The 16385-nt window shown below is 51.7% G+C and overlaps 1 long non-coding RNA gene across 1 annotated transcript; it reads right to left on the reverse strand.

Annotated features, from left to right (window-relative positions):
* Window positions 1-11242: 11242 nt before the first annotated feature.
* LOC111095989 lies at window positions 11243-15289 on the reverse strand. Its single transcript, XR_005353804.1, has 5 exons — window positions 14916-15289; window positions 14583-14661; window positions 13499-13698; window positions 12263-12708; window positions 11243-11869 (listed from the first exon to the last, which is right to left on the reverse strand). It is a non-coding gene; the product is annotated as an uncharacterized LOC111095989 (long non-coding RNA).
* Between the last annotated feature and the right edge of the window lie 1096 nt (window positions 15290-16385).

Genomic DNA, 16385 nt, shown 5'->3' on the forward strand with positions numbered 1-16385 from the left:
GAGAGCCATGCAGGGCCTTTCTTCTTTGGTGACCTCACCTCCAAAGTTACAGAGCCTCACTTCCACTAAAATTCTTTGGCCAGCAAGTCATTAGATCCCACAAGGTGTTCAAAGGGAGGAAACATTGCCCCCACCCCCTGGGGTGGAGGGAGGAATGCCATTCATGATAAGTTCCAGGAAGAGTATGTGACAGGAGCTAAATTAGACAGGTGTGGCCGCCTCTGCACAATGGCATCTGCCACACTCTCTGAGAACCTCCCTCACCTAGTGCATGCCACACACATGAATGAGCAAATGAATGAAGAGGTGGCTCACTTTGAAGAGAGGATTTCTCAGCAGTCAGTTGGACCCTGGTATAGCCTTGATGGTCAGGTGAGTTATCCTCTCTGCTTTGCTCCTCTGGTTCTCAACAAATGGTAAGTTCCTGAGAGGCAGAAAGTCTGTCTTGGATCCCAGAGATTCCCCACTGCCTGGTAGGCACAGTGCTCAGCAAGTACCAGATGGAAGGAGGGAAGATGGGAGGGTCTTCAGACCACTGGGAGCTTCAAGACGCAGGGATATGGAGGTTCTGGCTGCAAGACCCCTGCTCTCAGCGGAGGGGGGGGGGGGGGGGGGGGGGAGAACTAAACCGTGCCCTGGGATGCAGGAAAATGAACATGAATTAATTCACTGTACTAGTGTCTCTCCAAGGTCAAGAGTCATCTTTGCCTAAACGGTGAAAAGAGTCAATCGTTCAAAAAGCTCATCTTTAGACACATTTTGTAAATTCAGAAGGATGCCCAGAATGTTCTGTTTCAAATCAAATAAAAGCTATTGTACCAAATAGCAATTCCACCCATGTTTTCCTCTTATATCGCAGGGAAGTTTTGCCCCTTTAAAAGAAATAATTCATTTAAATCTCTAATGTACATTTCCTTTGAAAGCATAATGAAGAGAATAGTTCAGATATTCAGCATTTTATTTTGGTTCCGCATTTTTTTAATGTTAGAGCTGGGTGAGAAAGGGGACCTTTCTGATTTTGAAAATTAAAGTTACCTTTTTAAAATTGTTGATAGAGGGGCCCCTGGGTGGCTCAGTTGGTGAAGCGTCTGCCTTCGGTTCAGGTCATGATCCCAGGGTCCTGGGATCGAGTCCCACATCAGGCTCCTCACTCAGTGGAGAGCTGTCTCTCCCTCTGCCTCTGCCCCGGCCCCTTGCTTAATCATTCTCTCTCTCATACATGCGCTCTCTCAAATTAATAAGTAAAATATTTTAAAAAGATAAAATAGTTAATGGAAAATAAGAGTTAAATCCAGTAAGTCTGGAGGTTTACATAAAATCTGATCATGAAAATCAGTTTCTTTACTCAAAGATTATGAAAATGGAGGATATTTTCAAATCAGTCCTGAGCTGGAAATTGTACCAAATTACTCTCTTGATATTTCTATATGACACCATAATCATTTTTTTTTCACCATAATCATTTTTAAATGAATATGCTTTTCTCTCTAACACTCTGTTCTTGCCTTACATTTTCAAGCAGTAGCTTGTGAAACCAGCATGTTTTTTTTTTTTTTTTTTTTTACTACAGCAAATGTGGTTTACCTTTCTCCTGATTTCCAGCTCCTGGCACAGAAAGAGCATCAGCATGGACTTCGACCACTTAGAGTTTCCACCAGCCACTGTTATGAGACCTTTTGAAATTATACTAATCAGTGTTTTTAATGGTCCATCTCTGAATGTTTAAAAATATTAATTTTAATTTAATTTCAGAATACTTCCCTGTGTTCATGTGATCAGACACCAGCAGCTAACTTCCCAACTCCCCAGAAGATAAGCATGGTTAATAGTTAATAAAGGAGACTCCACACAGTGTCCCCAGAAAACCCATTGGTTATCCTCAGACCTAAAGAGCAATCTAGCCAAGGCTTTGGGCTTGCACAAGAAAGAGGAAAGAAAAAAGTCCCTTGTCTTCTTTAAAAACAAAGGATGATTTGGGGTGAATTTTTCGGATAACTGTGTGCATCGCCCGGAGCCGTGGAGCTCAAGGTCACCTTCCAACTATAGCAGCGGCCACTGTGAGCTAGTGGCAGTGCCCAGAAGACGGTCTTCATCAAGACCTTGGCAAGTCCAGATCTTCCGTGGAGCATGAATTTATAAGTGCAGAGATCCATCTAATTACTTCCCACCTTGAAGAGATCTGGTCAAGTGCTAAAATTGAACCTTTTAAAAGAAAAATTATATTTGCAAAGTACTTGAATTCACTTAACTTTCGATATTCCTGTGTTAGGTACATTAACATAAATAGTTAATGCAAGTCCTGGACTATATTCCTACAAAACCCTGTTTGACTTGGTTTCACTATGCAAAACAGATCAGTCACTTAAAGACCATCTCAGAAAGAACATCGTTTTATTAATAACTATGAAAAGATTATATAGGCAGCCTGGGTGGCTCGGCAGTTTAGCACCGCCTTCAGCCCAGGGCCTGATCCTGGAGACCCAAGAACGAGTCCCGCGTCAGGCTCCCTACATGGAACCTGCTTCTCCCTCTGTCTGTGTCTCTGCCTCTCTCTCTCTGTGTTTCTCATGAATAAATAAATAAAATCTTTAAATAAATAAATAAATAAATCATATAATAACTACATCTACATACTACATGATAACCATGTTTTTATATATAATAATTATAATGTATAAACATAATATATATCAAATATTATATTTATAGATAATGACTAAAGAAGTCAGATTTAAACATCAAAATGTCAGTGGGTATTTATGTGAACTTTTGAGGGAAAAAGCCTATCTTTTTTTTTTAAGCCTATCTTTTTAATACACAAAAGCAAAGAAATAACCCACAAGCAAAAACAGTAACAGATTTTATACCAAAAATGGTAAAATGTCTAGATGTCAAAATTTCAATTAACGAAGTTAAAAGCAAATGAAAAATTAGAAGAAAATATTCACATTATATGTGAAAAACAAAGCATTAATTCATCTAATGATTTTGATTATTTTAAAAATCAGTAACTAACAGATAAACTCCCTGAAAAAAAAACATGGAGAAAGACATTAACTGGCAATTATTTAAGAGTACATAACAAATGTCAAATAATATTCGACTTCCCTAGAATTCAACGTATATATCAAAAAATTAGAAATCAATTTATCAATGAAAAAGTTGCATTTATTTCTTTTTTATTATGTTTTGATAAGCATCTTCTTTGGACAGAATCTGTTAAGCTGGACACTGTCCGACACCAGTGGAAGAAGATAAAGTTAGACAACTTTTCTAGAAGCAGTTTTGGCAATACTTACCAGAAGGCTTACCAATTTCAAATGTTATGACCCATTTATTCTGGTTTTGTGAACCTATGGAAAAATCAAGAATGAGCAAAGTTGTGGATATGAGGATATTTGTTGTAGTATTATTAATAACCATAAAATAGTAGATCCTCAAAATTCAAAAAAAAAAAAAGAGAGAAGGGAGAAATTAATTGTGGGGGAATTTCCTCTGGTGAAAAACTACACAGCCATGTGGAGAGACACAATCTGAAGAATATTAACAACCTTGGAAATGACAATGTTTAGAGAAATCAGCAGGCTGGATCTCTGTGAATAACTGGTTTCAACAGCAGTGTGTGCACAACGGCCCGCATCTCTGCACTCATTACAAGTTTTGCTTGTGGGTTTTAATGTATGCTCTCCACTCCGGATCACCAACATGCTGTATTATCCCAACTCTGTTGCACAGAAAAAAAGATCGAAACAAAATCCAGAGTATTATGGTTTTTTCCCCCTAAATGGTGGAATTGACAGGCAATTTTATTTTGGCCTAAGACATTATTTTTCCAAATTCTCCATAATGTGTGTTTATTACATTTATAATTTGAAAAGGGAGTCATTTTTAAATGTAAAATAGTCTTTAGTCTGGGATGAGATGTGCTGCTAATATTGGGGTTTTTACATTTTATATCTCCTTTTTTAAATCAGATTTTCTTAGTTTATCTAATGCCCAAGCACAGAGCCATTTTGGTAGCACATCGAGACCATACAATTGTTTGTATGCTTCTTGACGATTTTCATCATTTTTTTAAATTGATAAAAAAGTTTCCAAGCGAAAATTGAGAGTTAAATTCAATGTCTAATATTTTTCTTACTAAGTTAACATATCTTTGAGGAAATAAACATCGACGTATTTTTTAACTTAAGAAATACGTTTTTGGGGATCCCTGGGTGGCGCAGCAGTTTGGCGCCTGCCTTTGGCCCAGGGCGCGATCCTGGAGACCCGGGATCGAATCCCACGTCGGGCTCCCGGTGCATGGAGCCTGCTTCTCCCTCTGCCTGTGTCTCTGCCTCTCTGTCTCTCTCTGTGTGACTATCATGAATAAATAAATGAAATCTTTAAAAAAAAAAGAAAAAAAAAAAGAAATACGTTTTTGTTAAAAAAAATTGTAAGCAGAAGGTCATTAATTTCTAATTTCTTCTCTTCCTCTTTCTGTTTCAAGAGATTAAAGCAGCCAGTTGTATCATAGACCATGTTACACTTTGAAAATGTGGACAGAACTCACTCCAGAGTTGTGACAATAATCAGACAGGCTTTAACAACACGAACCGTGTATTTATAGAGTTACCAATAGCTTATAATCAGCCAAGCTGTAACTACTTTTAAACTATTTGTGTTCTTGTCCTGCCATCAAAATCCAGCCCATCTTTCAAAACATGAGGATTGAAGCTGCCCTGAGTCCAGCGGTGGTGATGAGTCCTCTGCATTCCGACTGCACACACTCGGTGCGTCGATCCCTGCAGCACCTGTCTCGCCTCCTAATGGAGATCCTGGTGAAGTTCCGGATCCCCGGGGCAAAGCGGTGGTGCACAGCTGGAGCTCAGAAATCATGCAGGTCAAATCCCTCATGATGACTTGTGCTTGGTGGACTAGGAATCTTACAAACCCCAAAGTTCCAGGGGAACCGACGTGCTGCCATCCCTGTAGCATATGTTCGGTGCCAAAGGAACACAAGCTTGGCAGTTGTTCTAAGTCAGAACCCGCCAGATTCGGAGGCCCCACCCGGCCGCTGTGCTGGGGCTCTGCGGGCAGCAGTGGGCAGCAGCAGGCTGCGGGGGCTTGGACGGCACATCCCAGCCTGGGGGCAGGGACCACCTGTCCCTGTCCCCCTGTGCTATCCACACGCTGCCTGGTGGGCTCTCCCCTCATCCCTTCTCATCTCAGCGACATTGTCCTGTAAGGTGCGGCCTGGCCTTCCACCTCATGGCACCTTCTCTGACTTGAACACAGCGACTTCCCCGTTCTACGCAGGGGCATCAGGAGGACCACGGAGACTAGAAATGGCTTGATTTAGAGATACCTATTTTCCCCAAACTATCTACTTACACAATGAAAGCAAATCATAATCAAACCTCATTAATTTAGAATTATAGGGGTAAGGTCCATATGATTTATTACAAATCTGATTTCTAAAATATTTTAAGAGAAGTACATTTTCATTTTTTGTAGATTCAATAGAGAATGTAAAGATACAAATGAATAAAAGTACAATGTTCTAGACTGAGAAATCTAAATTGTAAAACACCCTCACTACAAAAGACACTTCTGAACCAGGACACTGAGGACATTTGCTGACACTCCTTCATGCTGTTCTGCTTGGTGCTGTCTTGCTGGTGTTTTACTCTTGTCTAACAGGACTGAAGTCTCTAGAGCTGGGGAGTGTGTCTTATAGGACATGTAGGCTCAGTGGCTGCTATGGCCTGGATTGAGCACCCCAGAGTCACTGGCTGGAGCTCTAAATGCCACCCCCACCCCAACACCCCCATCCCTGCCATCCCACCATTATCCCCTCCCAGTATCCCATCCTCACCCTCACCCCTAACTCCCACCCTTACCATCCCACCCTCACCCCCATCAGTTGTTTCTTGGTTACCACGGAGGCCTCTACAGTTATCGCTTCAACCACGTTCTTTCTGTGTATATTGGGGTCTCGGGTTTTAGGTCTGGGTCATTACAATGCGATTTCTCTGGCATTTCCAGTAATGACATGCACTCACTTGACAACACCTTGTGTCTTCAGCTCTACTTCTAAACAAACGTTAAGTGCATTTTACAGTAAATTTAGTATATGGGAAAAAAATCCAATGAAAATGTAGCAAAAAATTCATTTGCATAACATACAAAAAATAGCAAAACAAGACAACCATCAGAAGGCAGCACCGTGGGGGTCGGGGAGGCCTCTGGGTCCTTTGTCCAGGTTTTCACCTGGGCTCTGAAGACAAAGGCATGCTCCCTCTCTGAAAATTCAGCAAGCTGACGTGTTTGGTGTCCTTCTCTGCAGGTACCTTACATTCCATGAAGAGCAAGAGCTGAAAAGCGGCGGCAGGACTGGGTGACAGGGCAGGAAGGTGAGCAGATGTCTGGGCACACGCAGTAGCTCAGCCTCCGGGCGCGGTGCAGGGACGGTACCCGGTGTGGAGCCCCTGTTCTTGTAGGAAGCCTCTGCTGCAGAAAACCCAGACCCCCATGAGGGACACAGGTGCTGTGGCCACCCTGCTACCTTCTTTTTTTTTTTTAATTTTTATTTATTTATGATAGTCACACAGAGAGAGAGAGAGGCAGAGACACAGGCAGAGGGAGAAGCAGGCTCCATGCACCGGGAGCCCGACGTGGGATTCGATCCCGGGTCTCCAGGATCGCGCCCTGGGCCAAAGGCAGGCGCCAAACCGCTGAGCCACCCAGGGATCCCCCTGCCACCTTCTTGCAGTAGTGACTCCTGGGGCCAGGACAGGGGCAAGCGGCCCCTCTAACACGGTTTCCGGTAGCACTCGGAGAATAAGCATCTGAGCCAGGACTGCATGTGTCAAGCCCATGGCACCTGCTGGCGCTAGCACGTCTGCCCCAACCTGCATTCAACTGCCTTCCTCCTCTGCGTATGCCTTTAACTTCTGAGGCCCCCGACACAGCCAGTGTTTTCCAGAAAAAGGCATCTTAGCCCCAGGACTTGGTGTAGCCTTGGAAGGCACTGACTGTGGCCCTCATACAAGGACGGCACGACACCCAGGGACAGCTCTGTGCGGACCAGGTACAAGGACCACAGGGGAGGTGAAACCTGCCAGGGCCCCGGGGAGTTTATGGGGGACCACATTTCCACGTCTCCCCTCAGCTGGGATGTTTTATTTATTTTTTATTATTTATTTTTTTTATTGGAGTTCAATTTGCCAACATATAGCATAACACCCAGTGCTCATCCCGTCAAGTGCCCCCCTCAGTGCCCATCACCCAGTCACCCCCACCCCCCGCCCACCTCCCCTTCTGTCACCCCTTGTTTCTCAGAGTTAGGAGTCTCTCATGTTCTGTCTCCCTCTCTGATATTCCCCACTCATTTTCTCTCCTTTCCCCTTTATTCCCTTTCACTATTTTTTATATTCCCAGCTGGGATGTTTTAAAGCCCGGCGCCAAAGCCACCCTGTGAGAAAGATGGTCAATGAATCAGTGCCTAAAATCTCCCCGCTAGTCAAGTGTTAAAGCTAAATGTAGTTTTTCCAGTGTCTTTTTTTCTTTTTTCTTTTTTTCTTTCTTTTTTTTTTTTTTTTTTTTTTTTTAGTGTGGTCTACAGGTGATGTTTCTGCAGTGGTTTGGGGCTGAGTTCATAAGAGATGATCAGTGGTGTAGCCGGTCTACACACTCTTGTTGCTCTTTCGGGAACTGGGTCAGGGCCTGCAGTCTGTTCGCATCACTCCCTTTCATCCATGTCTGTCACAGATTTCTGGGGCCTCCGGGCACAGGTGTTTCTAAGCAACCACCTGGGAACACGACCTGCGGGGGACAGAGGGCTGCCCCGTGAAGATTCTGGAGCCCTAAGTGAAGCATATGGGGTAGCAGGTGCGTGAATCCGCACCTGGAGGGAACCGGCACTGCATCACCACCCTCACATTCGTGTTTTACTGCTTTTCCTTTTATGGCGATTAGCGAAAGTAGTTCCTGATAAGAACTTAAAATCCAAAGTCCACCTCGCTTTCAACGTCTTCAGATTTCAAAAGGGCAGTGCTGTTGAGGTTTGGTTCCAACTCCAGAAGACAGGTTCGGTGCTGGTGTCACCATCACGGTTCTGGGTTCTGGAGGCTTCCCTGGCCCAGGCAGTGGAACTCAGGATGGGACCATCTCCCCAGATTCACCCCTTCACCCCCTGTGTCCTCCCGCTGGCTACCTCCGATGAGTCCCGGATGTACACTGCAGTCCAGGGTCCTTGGTGGCACTTTCAAGGAGGCACTTCCTGTCATTCTCCACCGTGCACCCTTTCCACCTTCCCCACTGCACGTAGGAGGACGTGTCATTTCACGTTGATCGTGAAGGACTCTGCCCTTCATGTCCCTCATCGACATGGATGTTCCAGGAGGGTAGGAATTGGGTTTTCTCCACCAGGATGTAGTTTTCCCTAGCAAAAATCACATGCACTGCCTGACACAGTCGTCACTCACCAACATCTGCTGGTGGATGAACTGTACTTGCACATTAGTGCAGGGAGGGCAAAACCTGTCTACATCCTCCAGAGCCAAACCAGAGCGCAGCCCCTGCAGGCATCCACACTACGGCTCCTAAGAGCCTGATCCTGCAGATGCAGAGCACCTCCCCCTTAACTGGAGGATGCTCTCATGCATGTGGGGGGCCTGCCCTCAGCCCCAGCCACACTGAGAGGTGGCCCGTGGGGGCAGCTGTCATGGGCAGCCCTGTGATAGGAAAGGGGCCGAGACCCCACGGGGTCACATGCCTGAGGTCCCTCAGGGCAGCTGTACTGTTCCCTGCAACACTCAGTGAGTGGTGTTTATGCATGTGTTCACTCACGTTTATTGCCTTCACTATAATCCTAGTGCTAAACGGGCAGATAATTGTTCATGATTGGATGCAAGTATAAGGATTCTCAAAGTCAGAGGATGGGCAGCTGGAGAGATGACAGACGAGAGAGAGATTGAGGGGTGGTGCCTGGCTCTAGGAGACATTCATCATCGTCATTTAGACAAGTGTTTAGTGCTGTGGGTACATTCACACGTCTGTCTGTTTTTGAGGGGGAAGAGAGGCAGGAAGAGGGAGGGCAGAGGGAAGAGAAGCAGCAGGACCAAACACCAGAGCAGATGCTCACGGGTCCTTCTTTCAAACAGGCAGTCACTCGGAGAGCTACAGCTGGACACTTCCAGGCCCAGGACGACGGGCCGGCCCCGTCGTTCAGAGACCGCTTCTGAAACAAACAACTGGAGCAAACTGCTTGTACGGCTCTCTCCAGTGCCTGAGTCCCTTCCCTGGGCCACTTCCTGGTCACCAGCCACAGCCCTGGACACAGCCCTGGACGCAGCCCGCACTGACAGCCGGCCTACCAGGTGCTTGTGTCTGCCCACTTCTCTGTGCCAGGACTGCTCAGATGCTTGGGATGCTCGCTGCACAGGTGCAGGGACAGCCCAGAGTGATGGGACACAGGGAAGGAGCAGTCAGGGCCCTGCCCCGACTCCATGCTCCCAGGGCCTGCAGCACAGACCTCAGTCAGGCCTTTCTTATCCCTGTTCCCCAGGTCACCTCTCCAGTTAGCCCCCTCCTTTCAGAGGGACCTGGGCAAGACCCCATGTAGCGCCAGTCCTCAGAGCCCCCAGGCCCACACTTCCTTATCTTCCACATGTGATGATCCCGTACGCTACTTACTGGAGGCTTGAACTCCCTTCCTGAGAGCATCACAGGCCTGTTTGAGGTCAGAAAGAAAGGAACAACCAGGACAAAGACGACCCAAGTCTGCGGCTGGTGCTCACACACCACGCAGCTACTCCGGCCAGACGTCAGCCGTGCAGCTTGCAGGAGCTGACCCTGGAGGCAGGTGGGGATGCCTGTCTGCATACCAGGTGCCCGTCTGAGCAGGGGCCTGCTGTGGCCCTCCCAGGGCAAAGGCAGCGGCTGAGCCCACCTGGCACAGCTCCCGAAACCTGTACATACACACCCACTGCAGTTCTTGCAGATGCACCAATGGGGGGGGACCTTCAGAACCAAGCTCAGGTGCCAGAGCCCCGTGTGGCACTCCTACCCAGTGAGCCCGAGCCAATCCAGGTTTGAACCCAGCCCAGCCCCGTGCACGTGACTGGCAGATGGAGGTCGGCGGGCTCCCATGAGCAGCACCCCGGGAGGATGCGGGCACTTCCAGGCACTGAGGGCCATGACCGCGAGCTCCATCCCGCAGATGTGTGCAACAGTCCAGCAATCCCAGGCAGGGGCAGGAATGAGTGCCTGCAGCGGGCAGGACAGATGCTCGGCACCTCCACTGTGTACCACGCAGGCTGCATCGGCCCGTCACACCTGCACCTACTGGCCCTGGACACAGGCCACCCGCCCCAGCCTGCTGACGGGCCCGGCCACGGGGACCCGCAGCAATGCCAGGAAATGCCTCCCAGGACAGTCCAGTGGCCTCCAGTGTCAGATCACTTTTATAGATGAGGTGGGGGGATCAGCTACAGAAAGGATGAGAAGGCCCCCCATCCCTCCTGCCTCCTTCCTCGGCCTGTCTCCTGGATCCTCCCTCCTGACCCTCTCTCTGTCCCTGCAACATCCCTGCTGCATCCCTGCCGTGCCTCCGCAGGCACTGGGGAAGGAACCAGGGCTGCAGCCACATCTCTGCCCCGCCGGGCTCCTTTTGTATCACCAGACGCCATTCAAAATGCTCTTTTGAGGGATTTTTAAAAAGTAAACCACGCCTAAGTCTACTCAAGGAAATGAAGCCACACGACAGTTGTTACAGTGCTGGCCCGGGGAGAAGGGGAAGGCAGGACAGCAAGGTGGCTGCCCTGTGTCACCTAGACATGACCGAGGTGCCCAGGTAGGTGACAGCTGCTCCCTCAAGGGTCCTGGGTCGGCCCGGAGCAGCCTCAGCCTGGGCAGCGGTGGGCCTGTGTGCAGGGACGGCCGCTGTCCTCTGGGTCCTTCCCACTCCTGGCTTGTCCCCTCAGCATTCTTCCTGCTGCTTCCCCCACTCCAAGGCTGAGGATGCTGCTGCTAAGGATGAGCAGCACCTGCCCACATTGGAAGCCCATGGGCCCATCGAGCCAGGGGCCCTCAGGCTCTGGTAGGAGCCAGCTAACGTCCGCTGGGGTGGAGATGTACATGGACATGGGCACACGGTCAGCGGGTGGTGCCCCTGGTGTCCCCGGTTCTCGAGCCAGAGAGGACAGTCCACGGCAAGCATGCACATTCCAGATCAGGGCATATCCGTTACCGAGGGGAACAGAAGACATGTTCCATAGTGGCCCTGTGGCGGTGCTGCCTGACACAGGGGAAGATGGTTAAGTTGCCCATTCTGGAAGGTTCCAGGAACTGCTGAGGGACCCAGACCCCACTGACTGAAACTCTAGAGGCAGGGCCTGGGTCTCCCACTGACTGCCACATGCTGGGGATACAATCACATGGGACGGTGTTCAGGGTTGGCTTGAGTGCAAAGCAATGGTTTGAACCCACACAGAACAGCCTGTGCCACTCGGCTTGGGACACCTCGCTGTCTGAAGAAGGGAGTGAGTGGAGTGAGTGACGCCGACTGTCGCTGCTCCCTCAGCAGGAGGACGGGGCGATGGGGGTGGAGCTGGGGTGGCAGACATGGACTCTGAGGTTTCCTAAGCTGTGCTGCTCCGTGACATTGACCTTGGTGAAGAAATTCTGGAATGTTCCTCAATGATAAGCCATGAAGTGTTTGCAGTCCTATAAACTAGAAAGAGCTTGGCATCACCACTGTGGCCTCATCTCACACTGCTCATGCGTTGCCTTGGTTTTCGGTGCAGGGCATCTGGGGCTGGATCTTCATGCCAGCCAAGAGCCACCAGGCCTGGCCAGCTGCACTGGCACTCCGTCCCCGAGCATCCTGTTGGTAAAGTGGTAACAGTGACAGAGCCTCGGGGCTGGCATCAGAGGTCTTGACGCCCAACGGGAGAAACATAAAGGTGGTTTGTGAAGTGCCAAGTATTGAGCACTGGGTCTTCCCCCCCACCCCCCCCCCACCCCCCGCCCAGTACAAAGCTGTAGAAGAATGTGGGTTTGACTAGTAAGCAAAATGATCATATTGATTGCTGAAAAGGGAAAAACCTTTGGGGAGTAAATGAAACTTCCACAGGTTGAGTGATTTTTAACACCCAGGTGAAGTAGAACTCAAACCTAGTTTGTGCTCAAACCGCAATGTTTGTGCTCTGATGTGAACCTGTTTGTGTAAGCCGTCGGGAGGGAGTGTGCAGTTGGGGCACAATTATTCCATGTCTACCTGTGTCAGCGTGTGAGTTTGCTCTGGAAGGACATGGCTCCACTGAGTAACTGGGCTTCCTTCATCTTTGGAGTGTGACACCTCGAGCCCTGCTCCATGCCCTAGGGGTGACCTTAGCTCTGAGGAAGCTTCCGTATGTGATGGGCTTGAGGATGTCCCAGTCGTTCAGAGGGGACACATCAGGACAGTGACGTCTCCCGGAGCTGACACAGGCCAGCACGTCCTGACACCATCCAGCAGCTCAGCAAAGTGGTTGAGAACAGGTGCTGTTTCTCCAGCCGGCGGCCTGGTCCCCCTCATAAGCTCTCGGAGCCTTATGGACCGCGACCCTGGCCACACTGCTGCCAACACGGTGTCTCCTCCTTAACATGGCCAGGTGTCTTCCTCTGCTTCAGGGGAAGGCTCCCAGCCATGCAGGGAGTAGTGACACAGGGAGCGGCAGTGGGCTAGGGAGGGAAAAAGAGGTAGTAGCTCAAACAGGCCAGGCCAGCGCTGTGCAGCTCATCAACGCTCACCTTCCAGTATTGATTAGATGCCCAAAGTATGCCTAGCACCACACAAGGGGCCATGAGGACTGAGCCAAGGAGGTGTGGGCACGGGTATGGAAACATTTATATTACAGACCAGAAATAAGCCACCCAGAAATGGGAGCAAGAAAAATCAGAGCAGAGGAGACAGTGAGGGGACAGCCAGACAACAGCCTGCAGGGACGGCAGGGCTTCCACTGCATGGTGCCCACTGGAGGCTCCCAACGTTGGGTTCCACGCTTGGACCTACTATTCCCCGGAGGCAGGAGTACTGAGGTTTGGGACATTTGTTTCCAGCACATTAGCCTATGTTATTTACAGTAACAAACTGAACCGAGCCAGACATTCTTCAAGTTGGCCTCGTTGTTCAACCCAGCTTGTAGCTGAAGGAACATTCTAGTGCATTCCAAAACAAAATCAGTTTTTACAGAGGGGGGTCGGGTAGGCCAGGCACCGCCAGCCAGTGGGCACGATGCCTCCTGCAACCTCTGCAAACCCGTTGTTCCTCTAACTCTGTCCTGACCCTTTACTTGGTTGACATTATTGGAGAGTGAAGAGTTTCATAGAATTTATTTTTCTAAATGATGGAAATTTACTCCTTACTTAAAGGTTAATATTTTTAAAACCATTTGAAATGGTTTGTAATATGTGAGACTTTGCGTTCTTAAGCAGATGACAGCTTACCCTTTGTGTGTGTGCGATTCTGTACCTTTGTTAAGACAGGAAGTTTGGGGATCGTCATGTCCCCCCGAGCTCCTGGTCTGAGAGAAGGCTGGGAGCCTTCCCCTGAAGCAGGGGCTCCAGTTCCCATTACTGGAACCTTTTGTGGGTTTGCTTTCTGGAGTCTCTTTGTCTTCCTCACGCTTCTTGCTGTGTTTTCCTTTAAGATTTCAAACCTTATCTTGTGGACTATGAAACACAAGGGTGAGTAATGACAGAAAGTGAAAACAACTTCAGGACAGGGACGAGAGCCAGGGGAAGGGCAGACTGGGAACGCCAGGGCCGCGGCCACCATGCTGTCGGCCCCAAAGGGGTCCGCACCCAGCCAGCCCTGCCCCGGCTCTGCACCCAGGCCCCCCAGCTCTGCACCCAGGCCACCACCTGCCCCAGCTCTACACTCAGGATCCCCAGTTCCGTGCCCAGCCGCCTCCTGCCCAGGCTCTGCCCTCAGGCTCCTGAGCTCTGATATCGGGCCCCTCAGCTCCATACCCAGCCCCCTCCAGCTCTGCACTCAGGCCACCCCACATCCTAGCTCTGTTACCAGGCCCCCTGAGTCTGTGCCCACTCCTACCCAGCTCAGCACCTAGGCCTCCTAGGCTCTGCACCCAGTCCTACTCAGCTCAGTACCCAGGCCCCTGGGCTCTGTACCCAGGACCCCCAGCTCCCGGCTCAGCACCAAGGCCTTCTAGGCTCTGCATTCAGGCCTACCCAACTCAGCACCCAGGCTCCTGGGCTCTGCCCAGGCCCCTCAGGTCCTGGCTCGGCACCCAGGCCCCTGGGCTCTGCACCCAGGCCCCTGGCTCCACACTGTGGCTCCAGGCTCTGCATTGAGGCTCCCAGCGGCCATGGCAACAAGGGGAAGCAGAGCAGTGCCCTGGTACACCAGGCCTCCTCGCCCTGGCTCTCCTCTCCCCTGACCGGCTCCGTCCCCAACACCAGCATGTTTCGTCCCTCCCACTCTGCGTTCCCGGCTCTGCCGCCGTCACCAGCAAACCTCCTGACAGAGACATGACCCTTCCTGTTTCTACTTCCTCCCTTTCATTCACGTTTCGGAAAGCTGACATGTGACTCACCATCCCCCCGCCAGGAGACTCTTGCTTCCTGACAGATGAGCACAGCCGATGGCGCTGCCTGGCCTCCTTCCTCTCATCCCTGAAAGGTGTCTGGACTGTCTTCTCCGTCTCCGCCACCGTCCTCTGCAGGCTTCTCTTCTCCCACCCGCCCACGTCCCTACACGGGCCGTCGCTCCCCGCTGCCAGGTGGACACTCCCGGAGGCCTGCGCCGCCCACGGCAGGGGGCTGCTCCCGTCAGGCGAAGGGCCGCCTCTGCTTGGGTCACGGCATCTCCCACCTGCTCCCAGTCACTGGGGTCCCCACTGAAAAGGAGGCACACCCGGGGCTCGAACCTAAGAGCCTTACGGGGGACGATTCCACGGTGTGAGCTGGGTTAGTGGCCCCGAAAGCAGGGTGAGGTGTTGCGGGACTGTTTGATGAGCTTCCTCTGTGGAGAGCGTGTGGATCGGCGGCCCTCGGGGCTCCAGGGCCTGGGCGCCTCGTCGGGCTGAGGCCCCTGCTCCCGAGGTGAGAGGCAGCCGCCTGGGGCTGCGCCTGTGCCCAAGCCCTGGGAGCAACACCTGAGACAGGTGAACTGCGCGGTGTGTGAGCCACGCTCAACCAAGCTCCTGTGGACGCCTAGGAACCGAGTGCTGGAGGGAGCCCCAGCCACAGACCTGGGCCGCGGCCATGGGCCTGACAGAAGCGGACACACACTCGCTACCTCCCTACCCCGGACCTCTTCCCTCACCCGGGGGTCCCTACCCCCGACCCCTTCCCTCACCCGGGGGTCCCTACCCCCGACCCCTTCCCTCACCCGGGGGTCCCTACCCCCGACCCCTTCCCTCACCCGGGGGTCCCTACCCCCGACCCCTTCCCTCACCCGGGGGTCCCTACCCCCGACCCCTTCCCTCACCCGGGGGTCCCTACCCCCGACCCCTTCCCTCACCCGGGGGTCCCTACCCCCGACCCCTTCCCTCACCTTCCCTCACCCGGGGGTCCCTACCCCCGACCCCTTCCCTCACCCGGGGGTCCCTACCCCCGACCCCTTCCCTCACCCGGGGGTCCCTACCCCCGACCCCTTCCCTCACCCGGGGGTCCCTACCCCCGACCCCTTCCCTCACCCGGGGGTCCTTACCCCCGACCCCTTCCCTCACCCGGGGGTCCCTACCCCCGACCCCTTCCCTCACCCGGGGGTCCCTACCCCCGACCCCTTCCCTCACCCGGGGGTCCCTACCCCCGACCCCTTCCCTCACCCGGGGGTCCTTACCCCCGACCCCTTCCCTCACCCGGGGGTCCCTACCCCCGACCCCTTCCCTCACCCGGGGGTCCCTACCCCCGACCCCTTCCCTCACCCGGGGGTCCCTACCCCCGACCCCTTCCCTCACCCGGGGGTCCCTACCCCCGACCCCTTCCCTCACCCGGGGGTCCTTACCCCCGACCTCTTCCCTCACCCGGGGGTCCTTATCCCTGACCTCTTCCCTCACCTGGGAGTCCTTACCCCGACTTCTCCCCTCACCGGCTTCGGGTGGGCCCCCCAATGTCAATCCAGTCCTTAACTGGCCGCCACAACCAGCCTGCTCCTTGCCGGCAGATTGAGGAGGAAACCAGGGACATGCTGTGGCTGCTCCTCCCTGCAGTCCTGCCCCGAAACGTGAAGTCCTCAGGCCCTGGCCCCTGGAAGGGGGACCCCATGTTTCAAGAGCAGCAGAGACCCTGTGGTCTCTCTTCCTCTGGACACTTGCTCAGCAACAAAAGGAAAATCAATTAAGGGAAGGAAAAAAATAAGCAGAGCTCCTTAAACATGGCCTTCCCCTGCTTCA

This window comes from Canis lupus, chromosome 1, assembly GCF_011100685.1.
Source record: "Canis lupus familiaris isolate Mischka breed German Shepherd chromosome 1, alternate assembly UU_Cfam_GSD_1.0, whole genome shotgun sequence".
NCBI lineage: Eukaryota > Metazoa > Chordata > Mammalia > Carnivora > Canidae > Canis > Canis lupus.